This window comes from Kogia breviceps, chromosome 3, assembly GCF_026419965.1.
Source record: "Kogia breviceps isolate mKogBre1 chromosome 3, mKogBre1 haplotype 1, whole genome shotgun sequence".
Classification (NCBI taxonomy): domain Eukaryota; kingdom Metazoa; phylum Chordata; class Mammalia; order Artiodactyla; family Physeteridae; genus Kogia; species Kogia breviceps.
Window position 1 is genome coordinate 105,766,535 of NC_081312.1, and position 18,311 is coordinate 105,784,845.

The 18,311-nt window shown below is 45.1% G+C and overlaps 1 protein-coding gene across 5 annotated transcripts in view; it reads right to left on the reverse strand.

Annotated features, from left to right (window-relative positions):
* Nucleotides 1-18,311, reverse strand: part of LOC131752016 (OTU domain-containing protein 7A) — a 382,320-nt gene that overhangs the window by 99,811 nt on the left and 264,198 nt on the right. The gene's annotated exons all lie outside the window — the stretch shown is intronic.

Consider the following 18,311-nt stretch of genomic DNA (forward strand, 5'->3'; position numbering starts at 1 on the left):
AACATTGAGTGCAAAAAAAAAAAAAAAAAAAAAAAAGGAAAAGAAGTTCCCAGTGGAAAAAAAAGGGAATGAAAAGAATTCTCATGTTTTCTTTGGGCTTTTGCTCAGTATTTCACCTTTTTCTTGAAGCTTAGCTTGGAGAGGGCAGAGGCTCCAGGGGGCTCACTGTGTGGGAGTCTCGGTGGGAGGAGACCTCAGAGCTCAGGTGCTGAACTGGGTGAGACTCCAGGAGGGACAGCTGTGCCCGTCCCAGGCAGCGCTCAGCAGGGATGGGTGCTGGGGGTTCACAGCATGAGGGGGAGCTCATGGGGGGCTGGTCTCAGTGTGGAGGCTCTAACCCCTGACTCTAAGACTTGGTGGACTCCTACCAGAAGGAAGGAGGTGGCATACACCGCATCCGATTCCATTAGGCAACCATGTGCTTCTTAAAGATTTTATTTTATTTTTTTGATATGGACCACTTTTTAAAGTCTTTATTGAATTTGTTACAGTTTTGCTTCTGTTTTATGTTTTGGTTTTTTGACCAGAAGGCACGTGGGATCTTAGCTCCCTGACCAGGGATTTAACCCACATCCCCTGCATTGGAAGGCGAAGTCTTAACCATTGGACCCCCAGGGAAGTCCCAACCATGTGCTTTTTAAAGGCAAAGAATTAAAAGCTTAGCTCTAATTTTAAAGAGCGAATAAAATCTTATTCTCTCCCGATTGACTTCAAATTGCATTATTCACTATATTGACTAACGATACTATGAATTATGCGGTGTAGACAACAGAATGAGGCTTTGAATGTCTAAAATAATATCTGAACATCTTCCTCTGGTCTTTCTACTTTTTTCTGCTGCAGACTTGATACTATCAATCAGAATGTTTAAATTCTATCACATGGACATTTACAATTTAATCATATATTTTTCCTCCACAGTCAGCTAACAAAGACACCACTGAAGCATCTTTGCACATCTCAGTGGGGAAGAAAAGCAAACGAAACCATCCGGGTTATTCAGCAAAACCCTAGCAGGGTCTGGGGGCACTTTTGTGAGTGGTGACAGGTGGGGACATGGGTGGAATGCAGCCCCACTACTGTTAGTAGTTGTATCGTGCAACGTGGTGGTGATGAGAGAGTCGTTTTAGGGGAACCAGTTGAAGCAGAAATGCAAGCATGCACTTTCACGCTTACACGTGACTAACAATCACAATGTACACACACTGCCTGTGTGATCGCAAACGCACTTTCAAGTCTAAGTGCTTGTGTCTGTCAAACGGGCATCCTTGTTCCAGGGCGCAGTCCAAGAAGGGCAAGACAAGGCCCTGCCTTAGGGACATTATTCCTTAGCACGGGGGATGACCCAGGTGGGCACCTTGCCCTAAAGTAGGACCGATTGTGGCAAGTGCCCCAGGGAGGGCCAAACCTGTGTCCGGGAGGAAGGTCAAGGAGAGGGGAGATGGAGGAGAGGCACCCGGATTGCGATCCTATCACGAAGTGCAAACACGTTAAATATGGGAGTGTGTATTAGCAATGACATCAGCCCCACTAATCCTGGCTGTGAAGGGAAACAGCCCGCATGGAGCACCCAGGTGTAGCCGGGGGTGTCATCGTCCCCGAGCCCCACAAGGAGCAGGCACTGTCCTGGCTCCTCACAAACAGAAAGTGAGGCTTAGAGGATTGCTACACCATAGTGTTAGCATATGAACCCTCCATTCTGGATCTGTCCACCAAGCTGCATCTCCCCTGCAGGGCTGCCATGGACATAAGACCTAGTCCTGGCAGAGCTGTGGCTCCCCAGCTCCTGCTCCCAGGAGCCAGCCCACTGTGCTTCTCCCACCAACTGGAAAGAGCCTGTCCTGCTGTTTCTGTCTGTTCCTGACAGGAGACCCTTTCAGAGCCCCCTGATCCACGTTCCATCACAGCTGATCAGGCCCGAGTATGAAGCCACGTGTGGCTTCTGTGGACCAGAACATCAGGGTGGTGGTGTGTTCCCACTGTGTGCCTCTGTTAGAGCATCAGCTGGGGCAACGCTGAGAAGCATGTGTCCAGTCATCAGCAAAGGCTGGTCCGCTCTGCTCTCCTACCCGGTGACCTCTCACTCGCTGATTTTTCCCACTTGCTCTTGCCTACATTGTCTTCTCCCGTCACTGCCCTGGGCTCCTGCTCACTTTGCTACACACCTGCCCGTATCATTAACTGGCAAATATCCTGGTTCTAACCTGGGCCGCACCTCTTAGCAAACGGGGATCCAGTGTCAGGTGAGAGCAAAGATGGAGGAGGGGGAGGCACTGTCCACAAAGCCCAGCTCCCAAATGATCCCCAAATGCTCAATTTCAGATTTTAGAGAACTCCTCAAGGATCCAGGACTCCAGGGTCTGTGCACTTGGAAAGGGTCCAAGAGGCCACTGAGAGGGAAGCAAGCAAGACGGAAGGAAGGCAGACACACTCATTAGATGTTTAGGGGGTCAGAGCCCCTCAAGATCTACTTCCTGCTCTGCACAGTCCCAAAGACTGCAGCTCAAGACAACCAGGAATGCCAGTGGTGACTGACAGACGCGTGGACAGGGGATGACCCAGGGATGAGCTTGACACTGGCGGGTTGTACAGGTTGTATCTAAAAGCAGGAAGTCTAGAGGAGAGGGACAGTAGTGGGCCCCTGGTGGCCTGGGAGCAGGGTTTGGTGCTCAGAGAACATACATTTCAAGATCCCCTTTCATCTTCTCCACTGTAAGTCTTGGAGAGTCCCAACAGGTGTCACATGGAGGGAGGATGAGGTGGAAGGGCACAGAGGCCCACCATGGTGACACCACCACAGTGATGCAACAGGCTGACGGAATCCATAGCTGGGTGATTGGGGTGGCCACGGGCTGTGAGCCCTGAAGCCAGCACACTCATTAGAGGGCGGGGGATCGGTCCAGGAGAGAAGTAAAGAGCTCAGGCTTTGGGCCTGGCCCTACCTCCCGGCTACTTCTGTGACAGTGAATACAGAATACCACCACGTGAAACCTTGGGTAACATTTCTGAACAATTGGGATAATAAAATCGACCTAATGAAAATTCCTAGGAGGGGTAAGTGAGGTGAGGAGACTACATTTGTAAAGTTCTTAGCACACGGAAAACTCTTAGTGTTACCACAATTCATGATAAGTTTTCACTTATGCCTAACTTCTGTCACTTATGGTTGAGAACCAGCTGGTAAGTGAGAGAACTAAGATTCAAATCCAGGTCTGTCTTGATCAAAACCTAAGCTTTTGGGGCTACAGTTCCTTGGAACTTGACCTTGTTTGGGGTGTCACGGCTCCTGGCTGCTGACCACCCTTGAAACCTCCCTCTCCCGTGGCCACCCATCATGACTCCATAACAGGACTTGCCCTACTTCCCAGATCCCTCCATCCCCACCTTGCCACTGTTTTCACCTGCTGGGTCCTTGCTCCGTTCCCCACTGACTCACCTGTACTATGTGAAATTCTCATTCAGGTGTCACTTGTGCCATCTCCCAAACACTGGCAAGCCACCAGGCTGCTGGGAGGACACCAGAAGGCCTCTCTCCAACACGACACCTTAACAGACCCCTTTCCTATGACCCTAAACACTCCATGTCCCCTTTTCTGGCTGCTTTGCCTTTCCCTGTCCTTAAAGCACATGGATTCCCTCCACTTTTCTTCTTGTTTTTCTTTTCTTCTCTTAATTTATAATATATTCTTTTTTGAAGATTAAGTCCATCTCTATGGGAATAATCATAAATCTAGTTACAGTTCGTATCCTAAACGTCAAGGTCAAATGTTCAAAGATGGCAGATGCTAGTCAACTATTCAATCTCTATTCCTGTCTGATTCTATATGCACAGAATCCTAATTTATTTGCAAGAGCAATTTGCACAGTTAGAAATACTCATTTTTCTCCTGCAGCCGACCTGAGGGTTTCCAGTGATGTTCCAACAGTATTTCTCCAAGGACAGTATTTCTGGTAGGACAGTATCACTGTCTGGAAGAACTCAACCCAGAGCCTCAAGGAAATAGAGACAGTTGCCTGATAAACGTTTCTTTCCATTTGCTACCTCAGTTTGTTATTGTCACATACAGCAGGTGACTGGGGTACCAGCAGGTACAGGTTTTACCCTCTAGCACAGTTTACTGGTGACGTGCTTGTGCTTTAAAGTTTTAATTCATTTTATTTTTTATTGTCTTAAGAGGAACATCAAGCAGGGTCTGATCTCAGGTTAAGCAGCTTATTTTGTTTTGTCTCTAAAGCTTCACATCCATTAAGGAAAATGATGAAGCAGAGATATATGAGCCCACAGGAAGATGTGAAACAGGAACTGACTAAACTCAGGGAAAAAAGAAAAGAGTTAATTTCAGAGATGAAGTCCAGTTATAAGGAACCAGACAGAAAACAAGTACAGATAGACTAGTAAGGACCATAAAAATGAAAATTAGTAAAGTGAGCAAAATGAAATAGAAATAAAGAAACAAAGGGTTACAGGGAAATGGTAGATAGACACTATACGTGAAGGAAATGCCACGTACACATCACTGAAGCCCAAAGAAAGAAATCTAAAACAATGGAAAAGAAAAAATAATTTAAAAACTATGATTAAAAGACAAATTTTTTTTACCATATGGAGGTATTTTATTATTTCCTTATAATCAGGCAAGCTCAACAAAATGATATGCTAATTAAATTTGTAAAATGCTGTGGTAATAAAGTTTCATGAAATTCTAAGACAAGGAAGAGCATTTGTCACATGAAACCACATCACATTGGACAGGCACTGTGGTTCACATTCTGGGTGCTTGTGATTCCCTCTTCTGCTGATTCTCAAAAAGAGAAATTTAAAAAACACATGGTACCATGCATATGTATTCTGCTTTATCTCATCATTTCAGAAAAAAAAATTTGCACACAAATGTAAATACTAAAACAATTTAAAACATACTGTCTCCTCAATATCCTTTCATTAATTAAGAAGAAACAAAAATGATAGCCATCATAGAGTGATCTTGGGTATCCAATCAGGGAAAAGCAAAATACAGATTCAATGCAATCCCTATCAAATTACCAATGGCATTTTTTATGGAAGTAGAACAAAAAATCTTAAAATTTGTATGGAGATACAAAAGACCCCGAATAGCCAAAGCAGTCTTGAGGGAAAAAAACGGAGCTGGAGGAATCAGACTCCCTGACTTCAGACTATACTATAAAGCTACAGTAATCAAGACAATATGGTACTGGCACAAAAACAGAAACAGATCAATGGAACAAGCTAGAAAGCCCAGAGATAAACCCACACACCTATGGTCAACTAATCTATGACAAAGGAGGCAAGGATACACAATGGAGAAAAGACAGTCTCTTCAGTAAGTGGTGCTGGGAAAATTGGACAGCTACATGTAAAAGAATGAAATTAGAACACTCCCTAACACCATACACAAAAATAAACTCAGAATGGATTAGAGACCTAAATATAAGACTGGACACTATAAAACTCTTAGAGGAAAACAAAGGAAGAACACTCTTTGACATAAATCACAGCAAGATCTTTTTTGATCCACCTCCTAGAGTAATGGAAATAAAAATAAAAATAAACAAATGGGACCTAATTAAACTTAAAAGCTTTTGCATAGCAAAGGAAACCATAAACAAGATGAAAAGACAACCCTCAGAATGGGAGAAAATATTTGCAAACAAATCAATGGACAAAGGATTAATCTCAAAAATATATAAACAGCTCATGCAGCTCAATATTAAAAAAACAAACAACCCAATCCAAAAATGGGCAGAAGACCTAAATAGACATTTCTCCAAAGAAGACATACAGATGGCCAAGAAGCACATGAAAAGCTGCTCAGTATCACTAATTATTAGAGAAATGCAAATCAAAACTACAATGAGGTATCACCTCACACCGGTCAGAATGGCCATCATCAAAAAAATCTACAAACAATAAATGCTGGAAAGGGTGTGGAGAAAAGGGAACCCTCCTACAATGTTGGTGGGAAATAAATTGGCACAGCAACTATGGAGAACAGTATGGAGGTTCCTTAAAAAACTAAAAATAGAGTTGCCATATGATCCTGCAATCCCACTCTGGGCATATATCTAAATAAAACTCTAATTTGAAAAGTTACACGCACCCCAGTGTTCATTGCAGCACTATTTACAATAGCCAGGACATGGAAGCAACCTATATATCCATCGGCAGACGAATGGATAAAGAAGATGTAGTATATATAATACAATGGAACATTACTCAGCCATTAAAGGAATGAAATAGTGTGATTTGCTGCAACATGGATGGACGTAGAGATTATCATACTAAGTGAAGTAAGTCAGAGAAAGACAAATGCCATATTACACCACTTATATGTGACATCTAAAACATGATACAAATGAACTTATTTACAAAACAGAAATAGACACACAGACATAGAAAACAAACTTATGGTTACCAAAGGTGATAGCAGGGTAGGTGGGGAGAGATAAACTAGAAATTTGGGATTAACATACACACACTACTATCTATAAAATAGGTAAACAAGGACCTACTGTATAGCACAGGGAACTATATGCAATATCTTACAGTAACCTATAATGGAAAAGAAACTGAAAAAGAATACATATATATGTATAACTGAATCACCTTGCTATATACTTGAAACTAATACAACACTGTAATTAACTATACTTCAATAAAAAATAATTACATTAAAAAAAGGAAAAAGGGGAAGAGGATAGTACATAAAGGTAGAATTTTAAAAAGTAACCACTAGATAAAAAACATAACTTTCCTAAATATCAGAAAAACATTTAGAAATAAAAAGCTAATAAAATACAGTGAAAGTCATTTAAATATTCATATATAAATAGTAAATATAATATGACAGAATTAAGACCAACCACATCTGTCATAGCAATAAATTTAAACAGGTTTAATGCAGCTATTTAAAGAAAAGAATTTTCATATTACCTCAAAAACAAAGATCAACTTGTGCTATATATGGGAGATATATTCAGAAAAGTGATTCAGAAAGGTTATAACTAAAGGGGAGGAACCATGGTTTATCAGGCAAAGATAAAACAATAGCAACAATAATAACAACAAAAAGCAATACAGGGATCATAATCTTATATCAAACAAATAGACTTTAGGTCAAAAGGCATTAAGTAAGATTGGAAGTCCACTTTATAATGCTAAAGGGTTCAGTCCACAGTGGAGATGGATTAATCCTACTTTTTTATTTTCTGTAGTTTTGAGGTCTTGTTGACCTGGGAGAAATCGCCCTTCTCAGAACTCTCTAATTCTTGGTGATGGCAAATGACTCCCCTGCAAGCATGCCTTTCATATGAAAAAGGAGCCAATCCAGAGTCCACACCCCCAACCACCTCCTCTGTCAGGCCCTCATGCTCTGGGCCAATGTTCCCTTGTGCTAAACACCCAAGGCCAGAGACATTACATGGCAGCCCCTCCACCCTGGAACCTGCTACAATGATTCACAGCAGCCAATACTAAATCCACCTACCCCACCTTGCCCATTCCTTCTTGCAGAAATCATAGTAAATCCTAGCCCACGTGTTCCCCTCAGCCCCTTTGCCTTCTGACCCTGGTGCTTCTCCAGGTGGCCCTGTGTGCCATGCCTCCTGCCTCTAGGGAACTGGGAGTAAGGCTTTCTTGCTTCATGACAGTCATTTCTGTGTGTGTGTGTCTTACCAGACCTGGTTAAGACAAATCCCCGGCACATATTAAAACAAGACATAAGAAATACAAATATATACTTTTGTGTGTGTGTGTGTGTGTGTGTGGTACGCGAGCCTCTCACTGTTGTGGCCTCTCCCGTCGCGGAGCACAGGCTCCGGATGCGCAGGCTCAGCTGCCATGGCTCACCGGCCCAGCCGCTCCGCGGCACGTGGGATCTTCCCGGACCGGGACACGAACCCGTGTCCCCTCCATCAGCAGGCGGATTCTCAACCACTGCGCCACCAGGGAAGCCCCAAATATATACATATTAAATGAAAAGTAGAAACCATATAAAACAGAAATTACCATGAGACGCTAAGATAAACACACTGACATGGACTATTAACAAAAGAACACCTGCTGTTTATGGCAATAGCTTCTAAACCCATGAGATCACCACAACAAAGGTTTGCTTTTTGCTCAGCCCACGAGTCTGCTGTGGGTCAGCCCCAGATCTGTGTCACACCTTCTCACTTCAGGATTCAGGCTGACAGAGCAGCTGCTCTTAAAAACCACCCATCAGTGTGGCAGAAGGACAGAGATCCCTGGAGCATCTCCAACTAAGGATCAAACACTGGCTCAGAAGTGACACCTCATTCGTGTTCACAACCCCGTGGCCGGAACTAAGTCAAAGGGACAATCCAACTACAGGGGCCAGGAGGGGCAATGCACCCATGTTCCCACTAGGGGGAGGCAGAGAGCCAGACATAGTCTGTGAACAGCCTTGATGCAAAACTGACATACATGAAAAATAGCCTTCTTATGTAAACAAAAATAAGTTAGAAGACATGATGGAAGAGAACATTCCATTTATGATGGCAACTAAAAGAAAAGATACCAAGAAATGAACTTAAAAGAGATGTGTAAAACACATAGGTGGAAACATTATAATATCCCTGAAAGGCACAAAAGTAGAACTGCACACACTGTGTTCTTAGTTTGGAAGACTCAGTATCATCATTTCTTCCTAAGCTAATTTGTAAATTTAATATGACCCTGTAAGAAATATAAACACGCTTTTTTTTTTCTTCTTGGAATCAGACAAGCTGAGTTTAAAGTTCATTTGGAAAACTAAGCAAGAATAACTAGAGAGGCTCTGAAACCTAAGAGCCGTAAGCGGGGAGGGACACTTGCAGGCACCAAACCCACTCCACTGCCTCAATAATTGGTATATGAACAATCAGACCAAACCATGGAATGTAAGGGGAAGTTCTGGAGAGACTTAAACACATACAAAATGTCAAAAGGCAAATGTCAATCTGGGAAAATGTTTGCAACCCCTATCACAATACAAGGCGTCATCTCTGAGGCAGTTCTGTTCCCAAGAAAATCTGAGGAGGGAGCATGCTGAGGGGGATGAGGTGGCAGGACTGGGAGGGAGCAGCAGCTGACCCATCAAGAAGGTTCAGTAGGGCCTTGGCTGAATTGGCAGGTGGCATGGGAGTGGGGGTGGCCCTTCAGAGGTGTCTGCACTGTGGTAAGGGGCCGGGCCATTTTACTCAGACATAAAGAAGGCACCACATGGAGGCGCCTCCAGGAGGGGGAGAGTCTTGGGTGAGGTGATATTCTCTGGCTGGGATGTCACCTGCAAAGGCCTCAGCTGTGAGCCCCAAGCAGCTGTGGCTCTCCATCTGGACACACAGAGCAGACATGACACCCTCTGTTTTCTCCTGTGTGGTGTGTGTGCATGCATGTACATGTGTGTATGTGTATGTGTTTTGCCCAGAAACCAATAAGAAAAAAAAGGTTAACTACTCAAAAGACACACAGGCCAAGGACATGAACAGACAGTTCACACAAAAAAGAATTTCATATGTCCACGAAACACACGGAAAGATGCTTGATTTTATTCACAAAAGAAATGCAATTTACAAACATACTAGAAAATATCTGAGAAGTTATTTCACACATATCAGAGGGGCAAAATGAAAAGTTGGCAACCACCTGGTTACCAAGTTAGTGTGTAAACCATGTTGCTCAGCTGCTGGCTGGTGGAAGTATGGAATGATATATCCCCCAAGCAAGACAATTTCCCAGGATTCATCAAAATTACAACACCCTTATCCTGTGATTCAGCCATCCCACTTCTGGGAATTTATCCTATAGAAATACCTATACACATAAATATGAGGTATGTACAATATGGTCATTGCAGCATTGTTTACAACAGCAAAATAATGGAAACAAGCTAAGTGTCCATCTATAGAAGAATATTTAAGTAAACCACAGTCCACTCCCCTGACATAATGTTCTGTTGTTACATGAAGGAATGATGTGGGTCCATGGGATGGTCTCCAGCATACGCTAGGTGTGAAATAAGCAAGGTATGAAATATTCATAATGCCACCTTTTGAGTAAGGATAGAAAAATACATAGATGAATGTTTACTTGCATCTGCTTACACAAAAATTGGAAGGGTAAATAAGAAAATAACACAAGGGGTGACCCAGCGGTCAGGGAGGAGTCGGGTAGAGGGCACAGAAGGGGGTACACTTCCTCTTTTAAGTTTTGAACTGTTGAATACATTAGTTATCTAAAACAAACAGTAAATAAAATTTAAAAAGGATTTAAAGTAAATTTCCCAGTATTTTAGAGTGAGAACTTTTCCATAATGTTTCATCTGCCATATTGCTATAAGTGGAAAATCTCATTTACGTTTGCAGGCAACAATGTCAAATTTCCGGGCTATTAAAGGCAGACAGAAATAGAACCAATTGAAATAACCAGTCCTCTAAGCTAGCTGGTAATTATAAGATCAGTTTTAGTTAGTTTATTTTTATAGAAATGTATAGAAGGAAATTAGTCCAAAGGCTGCCTCAACTAATCTTCCAAGAGGTCATAGTTCACCAGATGCTTGTCCAAGTATAAAAAAATCATAATATAACCAAGTTATATGACTGATATTTTGGATATAGAAAACTTAAAAAAATTAGTATTATTTTGTATTCCATTGCCAACTATAGGGAGGCTAGTATGTGCAGACAATTTAAACAAATGTTGAAGGACAAGAGATGTTATATTTGTGAACCTTCATTCTCTGATTCGCTGCAGGATGTCTTTTGTGATCACTGCTCTATGAAGCAGCTCTTTTCAAGATGACCAATGACTTTGATGTAGACAAATCCAAGGTCACTGATCTGCCCCCATTCATATAGCTGACCTCTCAGCCTCCTTCTTGATTCACTCTCTTTTTTGGGGTGGTGGGGGAAGCAGTATCTAATGTACAGCATGGTGTCTGTCACTCTCACTTCTTCCAAGACACTACATCTCTTACGCCAATGGCTGCTCTATTCCTCTCCTTTAACAGCACCTCTTCCTCCTTCACTAAATCTCTAGATGTTGTCATTCCTCAGTGTTCAGATCTGGGCCAAACTCTGTTGGGAGGTGTCTGAAAAGAATTTCTATTTCTGATTTAAAGGAATGTAGACTTAAGAGGAGAGTTGCCTTGTGCTGTTATTCCCCATTCTTACTGACTGGAACACAGATGTGAGACCTGGGGCTGTGGCAATCATCTTGCAAACATAAGGTAACAAGCATGAACATGAAAAGGACAGGAGCTAAGAATAGCTGAGTGAGGGGAAAAAAAGAGGCTGAATAAGAGTTTGGATAGATTATTGCCAGCAACCAGCTAACTAATATAGAGAAAAGAGACAGGAGGCCAGAGTACTACAATGAGACCTAAGTGTTGTGCACGAGTACAGGGTCTGACAAGGGACCTAGGAGAACATCTAACTCAGACTTGGAGGATGATCAGAGGTGCTCTCTGGAGGATGTCTCATTTAGGCTGAGACCTCACAGCAGAGTAAAAGCTATTTTGGCAAAAAGTCAGAAGCAGGTGAGCAGGGAGAGGATAGCACATGAATAAACCTGGAAGTATCATCACCTGGCACATTCAAACACTGAAGGCAGTTATGTGTGAGTGAAGCCCAGAGGGGAGAAGGCAGGAGAGGCCTGGTTAGGGAAACTGAAGGATGCAGGGAGACGGAGATACTGAGGGAGAGCATTCCCTGAAGGGTCTTGTGAAGTTTACCATGAAGTCTGGACTTTATCCCAGGTCAAAGACCAGTCACTGAAGCATTCCCCAACAGGAGTGGGGCTGGATCAAATTTTTATTGTAGAAAAATTAAGTATTTGCATTTAAGAACAATCACTCTGGTGAAACACCAGAGATTGCATTAGAACTGGGCCAAGCTGAAGGGAGAAGGAACATTAAGGGATGACTGTAGCAGTACAGATGAGAGATGAGATGCCCCCCGCCCAGGGACAGTGAGTATGGAGAGGTGGGGGTTCTCCCAGTGTTTGACCCTCGGGGAGGGAGTGGGGAGGGAGGCATCCAGGACCAAGCTGATGGGTCGAATGACTGGCTGAATTACGGTAATCCACATGTGGAGATGACTCAGCCACTGAAAAGAATGAACGTGCACATACAACTGATGTGAGGGGGTTTCAGTGAAGGACTGTTGACTGAGAAAAGCACTACGCGATGAAAGTGTGTTCTATACAATCACCTTTGGCGACAGAAGGACCGGCCCTTCCTGGTCCATGCCCAGCATCCACGTGCCTTCCTGACCCCGCTGTCTTTGCACACCCTGCCTGCAATGCAGGAGAGGAACCCATGGAGCTGTTCCCAGAATCCCCTTCCTGGTCATTGTTCTGGGGACGGCCTCCAGTGATAGGTGTTCTTGCAAGATTTGGAGGAGCACCTCAGGCCAGTTTTCTACAGAGGGTTGCGAGCAGATGCCTGGGTAGAGAGCAGGCGAGAGGCTGGCTGGAGGTTTGGGGCCATGCCCCGAGAAGCTCCTGCTTTGGTGATCCAGCCACTGGGTGGGTGGTGGTGGAGGTGCCTGGGACCCCTGAGGCTGCGAGGACTCCCAGTGAGTGCCGGCGACCGCCCTGCACGGCAACCCATCCTGAGCACCATTTCCTCCAAGGGCACACACTTCTGCGGCTTCCTAACCCTCTAGCTCCCACCGCCCTGGGAATACTGGAGTGGCTTCCATCTTACCCCTCCCAATGCTGATGGATACAGGTGGTACTGGACGCGGTGCCAAGAATGCAGAAGTACAGAGATGAGACTAGTTCTCTGCCACTGTGGGAGAAACAACAGGACTGTGGTGGGCTCCCCTTCCCACTGCACCGGGCAGCATGCTGGACAAAAAGGCACGAGGGGCTTGGCTCCAGGCATGGCTGTGGAATCAGAGCCCTCACGTCCTCCCTTTAGGAACCTCTGAGCTTATATAGCTATGCTGTTGATTCCAAATCCAGACCTTTTTGATGCTGCAAGTGGCTCAGTTGTGCAAGCTTAATTCAAAGCCTTGCCAGGTTTCCCGTGAACGAGGCAGGACAGTGAGCAGGAAGGATAAGGGCTTGACAGCTGCACGGGGTCCTGAGAACATTGAGGTGGGTTCTAATGAACGTGGGGGTCTTGAGTCTCCTGAGCCAGTAGAAGCACCCCTCCTCCCTTGACTGAGGCTACCCCCCTGCTGTCTGAAGACCCAGCAATGACCTTGTCTGTGCAGATGCACTATAGGGAGATGCCCAGCTCTTTTTAGTTTTCAGATTTGTAACTAGGAAGGTGGCCTGGGAAGAGGTCTCACACACATCAAAAGAACTGCAAGAATTTTGCCAGCAGAAATTTGAAGGAAGTGCAGAGGAGTAGATTTTACAACTGTTAAACCAGGACATGCCCAGCATGCGAACGGCAGAAAAGGATCCAGAGTTAATGGCACAGACTCTGGATATGAAGGTCTGGGAGCTGGGTGAGGGCAAGTAGAGCAGGGCAAGTGCCCTGGGGAAGGTATTACAAACACCCAAACCAGAGTTGGCCAGGGGCCAGGTTCAAGACCACAATGGTTTGCAGATTTTCCCCCTCACTTTGTTATTTATCTATCGGTAAGATGAACCGAGTACCCTTCTCCCTTCCTTGTCATAGAATATAAGGAAGGCGAAGAGTAAGCTCTTAATTCAGTCCTCAAGTTACAGTTTATCAAAGATGGTCACAATCCAACCAGGTGAGGGATGAGCAAAGTTCAAGATGGGTCCAGTGCCTCGTGGACTTCCTGTCTCCACGGTTGGTGGTAAGTGAAGCATTTTTACCTGCATGATGGACGGTGTGGAGTAGGAAGGATGTGACATTAATGTGCTGCCTGCTCATTTAGATATGCGTCAAAGGATGTATATGGATGGGGATTGGACAAACGGGTGGAGAGTGCCGGAGAGCCCATTGCCAACTCAGTGGCTGCCTCCCCTGCACCCTTCCTTTTCATTCTCTGGAAATGGGGAAGAAGCCTGCAATGACACTTCCCAGATTGCTTTCCTGACAGGTTCCAGGTTCCCAAATGAGAAGCTCTCATGCAAGGTTTGCAAGGCTGCCAGAGGAGCAGTAGGGACACACAGCTCCCAGGGTGGGAGGGCTCTGGGGAGTCCTGTCCTCAGTAGCCCGTGAGTCACAGCTGCTTCCAGAGGAAGTCCTCCAAGGAAGGCTTTGGTGCTTTGATGCAGGAGGTGGTGATAGCAGCCCAACACTGGTGACATCCCTGAGGTTGAGGGTGACTCCCTTCTCACCTGCTTCTCCCCATGGTTTCCCTGGCCTTCACTCTCCCAACCCTTCAATGGTGATGTGAGCATCTAGGTGCCTGTATTAAAATCCATCACACTTGCAAAGCTCAAGTTTTCCTGACAGATTCTGACTGTATTCATATGTGTGTGCACACATACACGTACATAAATACGTGTGTATGTATATATTATAAATATGTATTACATACATATCTGTAGATAATTATTTGAGCTTGGAGAAAAATACAGAAGTATACATATAAGATTGCTAATATGGGTTTCTAGTAGTTGAGAAGAAGAATGTATGGGGAACCAAGCAGAAAAGAAATAAATGATATGTATGTTATAATCTATTAATACAATATTACACATGTATGCATATATGGTTGGACATAATAAAATACAGAAAAAATAGAGAAAGGTAGGTGGGGTCTGGGTGGGTGCTTGACAGACATTCTGAAGGGCAAGGACATACTGGTCCACCCTATGCTGTCCTTGTGGGGAGGCTCCTGGCCAGTTACTATTAGGTGCCTGTCATCCAACCCTTAATATTACTCTAGGAGCAAATGCATTTATCCAGCTTCTTTCCTCTAAGATAGAAGGACCATGGAGACATGGGGCTATGGATACAGACCACAAAGGCAACACAGAGAGGGGAGATTGATAAGTGGGACCCATCAGCCTCAGCTGAAACAGTCCGTTTCTCTAAAATTAACTAACTTTTAACTTGAATGAATGTCTATATCCTAGACAAACAATGTGAATGAGTCAAATATTTATAAATTCAAAACACAGCTCTTCTGCATTAACTGGCAAGTCCTCCAATGACTGGGAGCTGGGATTTCTACATGAGAGCCTCCCAGGGCCGTGAGGAGCACAGGTGTTTGCCTCGGGTGTCCTGCACACTAGTCCGTGTGAGTCCAAGGCTCACATGGGAAGAGCAACCATCATCGGGCACCATGTTCTCACCACAGGCCTGCCTTGACTTTGCTCTGTGATCTTGGGAATCTCTGCCTCCTCTCTGAGCCCCAGTCTTGGCAACCGTAAGGAGAGATGGTTGAAAGTCTAAGGAGTACGCTAAGTCTTAAGATTCTAAAAGTTAGGAAACAACATAGTGTAGAGGCTTCTGCTATTTAGAGGCGTGGCTGGAAACAAGATAAAGGCGCTGGAAGCAGGTGCTCAGTGGATTTGGGAGCAGGAACCAAATCCACACTTTTTATCATCTCTTAGACCTGCTTAAAGAAACCTGACAATACCAAGTGCAGGAGGGGATGTGGGTCAACTGGAAATTTCATACATTGTCATGAGAATGCAACAGGATATGGCTTTTGAAACCGGTTTGTCCATTCCTTACAAAGTTGAACATACATTTACTCCGTGATTTAGCAGTCTCCTTCCTAGGTTTTCACCCAAGAGAAATGAAGACCTATGTTCACATGAAATTCTGTGATTGTATTCATAAATATCAAGATGGGCAACTGCTCATAAAAACCCCCATGGTTCACCCAGTGTTCATACAGTGGACACTCCTCAGTAAGGATGAGCAAACCACTGATTCATGGAAAAACATGAACAGATCTCAAATGCATTATGCTAAGTAATTGAAGCTCTATACTGTAAAAAGGAAAAAACAATATAAAAGTGCTAATAACATATACACTATGAATTTCAGACACAAGAGACCAAATCGACACTATTATGGGAAACACTGGCCACAGAGACAAAGGAGTGGGGGATCTGGAATGACCCCCAGGGACACAGGCACATGAGGCTGGACTCTAGACTCGTCCTCTGAACTCACTGTTGTGACCTGTTCCCCTCCCATCACTGCTGGAGCCCCGGTCCCCCATTCCCACCACCCACTGATGCTACCCTTGTGACCTGTACCCATGGCTCCCACAGACCCTCAGAGGAAATCACTCCCTTCTTTGACCACATCCTGTGTGTGGCACTGGGACAGGACATCATGCTCTGTTTGACCTCCTTCCCACTCATGGTCCTCCTGGGTCTCCTTCTCTGGATCCTTCTCAGACTCCCGACCTCTGCCTGCTGACAGGCCTCCAGCTCTGGGGCCCCTTCCCTTCCCCATCCGTACTTGCTCTCTGGTTGTCCTGTCAGGCTCCTCCCTCTGCGTACTGACCTCCCCTGGATTTTTGTCCCTGGGTCAACTCCTGACTCAACATCTCACCTTGGAGGTTGCTGTGCATCAAACTGTGTCCCTCCAAAATTCACATATTGAAGCCCTAACCCCCAGGGTGACTGCATTTGGAGAGAGAAATGAAGGTTATATTAGGTCATAAAGGTTGGGACCCTAACCTAATAGGGCTGGTGTCCTTATAAGAAGAGAAAGCAACCTCAGAGATCTCTCCCTTTTCACCTTGTGAGGGCACAGAGGAAAGGCCACGTGAGGACACAGTCAGAAGTCTGCCAGCCAGGATGAGAGCCTTCACCAGAGGCCGCAACGGCCTGTGCCCAGTCCTGGGACCTATCAGCCTCCAGAATGATGAGAAGAAGTGTCTTGTTTAAGCTGCCCAGTCTGTGGCCCTCGGTTACAGCAGCTCAGGCAAATGAATCCAGGCATCCAAGGGCATCCCAGGCCTGATGTAGCCCAAGCCCAAGGCTTGAGCTTCCTCTGGACTCTGGCCTCACAGAGATTGACTTTGACAAGAAAATCCATGCTGTCAACTTCCAGTCTGTTCTCACTCTCAGAGCCCACATCAGCCAATCCTTTAGGCTTTACTTTAAAATATATTCTCTCGATCTAATCCCTTCTCAAAATCTCCACCCTTCCTAACTTAGGTCAGCTGCACCTCTTGCCTGGATTATTGCAAGAGGCTCCCGGCCCATGCTGCTCCTGTGTGCCCTGCTCACCGGGCAGCCAGAGTGGCCCTTTGAAAATGGTAACCTTGTCATATTCCTCTCCTTTTAAACCCCAGAGACTTCCAATAACTTTCCAAATAACTCCTCTCTGTCACGCCCAGGTTCTTTGCTCTCTGGCCCCGGAGCACCTGTGACAACCCTGTGATGTCACCTCCACCTCTTGGGGATGCGGCTGCTCTGGTCTCCTAGCTAGGACAGACTGTCTGGCCATAGGGCCCTGGCACTTGCTCTTCCTTCTGCTTGGAATACTCATGTCCCAAACGCTTGCCCTGTTTTCTCCTTTAGCTCCTTGAGGTCTCTCCTGAGGTACCACCTCATCGGTGAGGCTGTTCTTGGCCATTCCCTCTAAAATGCCATAGACCCTGGGCCCATGGTCCATATATCGGAATTCCTATATCAAGAGACGCCAGGGCTTCCCTGGTGGCGCAGTGGTTGAGAATCCGCCTGCGGATGCAGGAGACACGGGTTCGTGCCCTGGTCCGGGAAGATCCCACATGCCGCGGAGCAACTAAGCCCGTGAGCCATGGCCGCGGAGCCTGTGCGTCCGGAGCCTGTGCTCCGCAACGGGAGAGGCCACAACAGTGAGAGGCCCGCATACCGCAAAAAAAAAAAAAAAAAAAGAAAAAAAAAAAAAAGAGAGACGCCTCTGCACCCACCACGTGCCCAAGGAGCCTGTGAAAAGCATGCATGGCGGCCTGGGTCATAACAGAAGAAACAAGAAACAGCCCAAATGTCTATTGAAAGTAGAATGAACCAATGAACATTTTGGTCCCTTCAAACAACGGAGTGCTATGCAGCAAGGAAAAGTCAATTAAACTTCATACAACAGCCCAGAGGGATCTCAGAGGCATACTGTTGCAGGAAAGAAGCAAGTCCCTAGAGATTCATATAGTCTTGGTCTATTTATGTAAAGTTCAAAACATGCAACGTGAAACAGAGTATCAACTAGAGATACAGACACAGTGGGTAAAACACTGAAGATGCACAAGTGATGCAAGTGAACCCACAACCCAGGTGGTGGGGACCTTGTGGGGGAGAGGCAATGAGATGCAGTTGGGGAGAAACCCACAGAGGGCTTCCAAGTTCATGACAAATTCCATTCCCCCACTTTAAAAGGTGGGTGCTTTAAAAGTGCATTCTTCTTATAATTAAT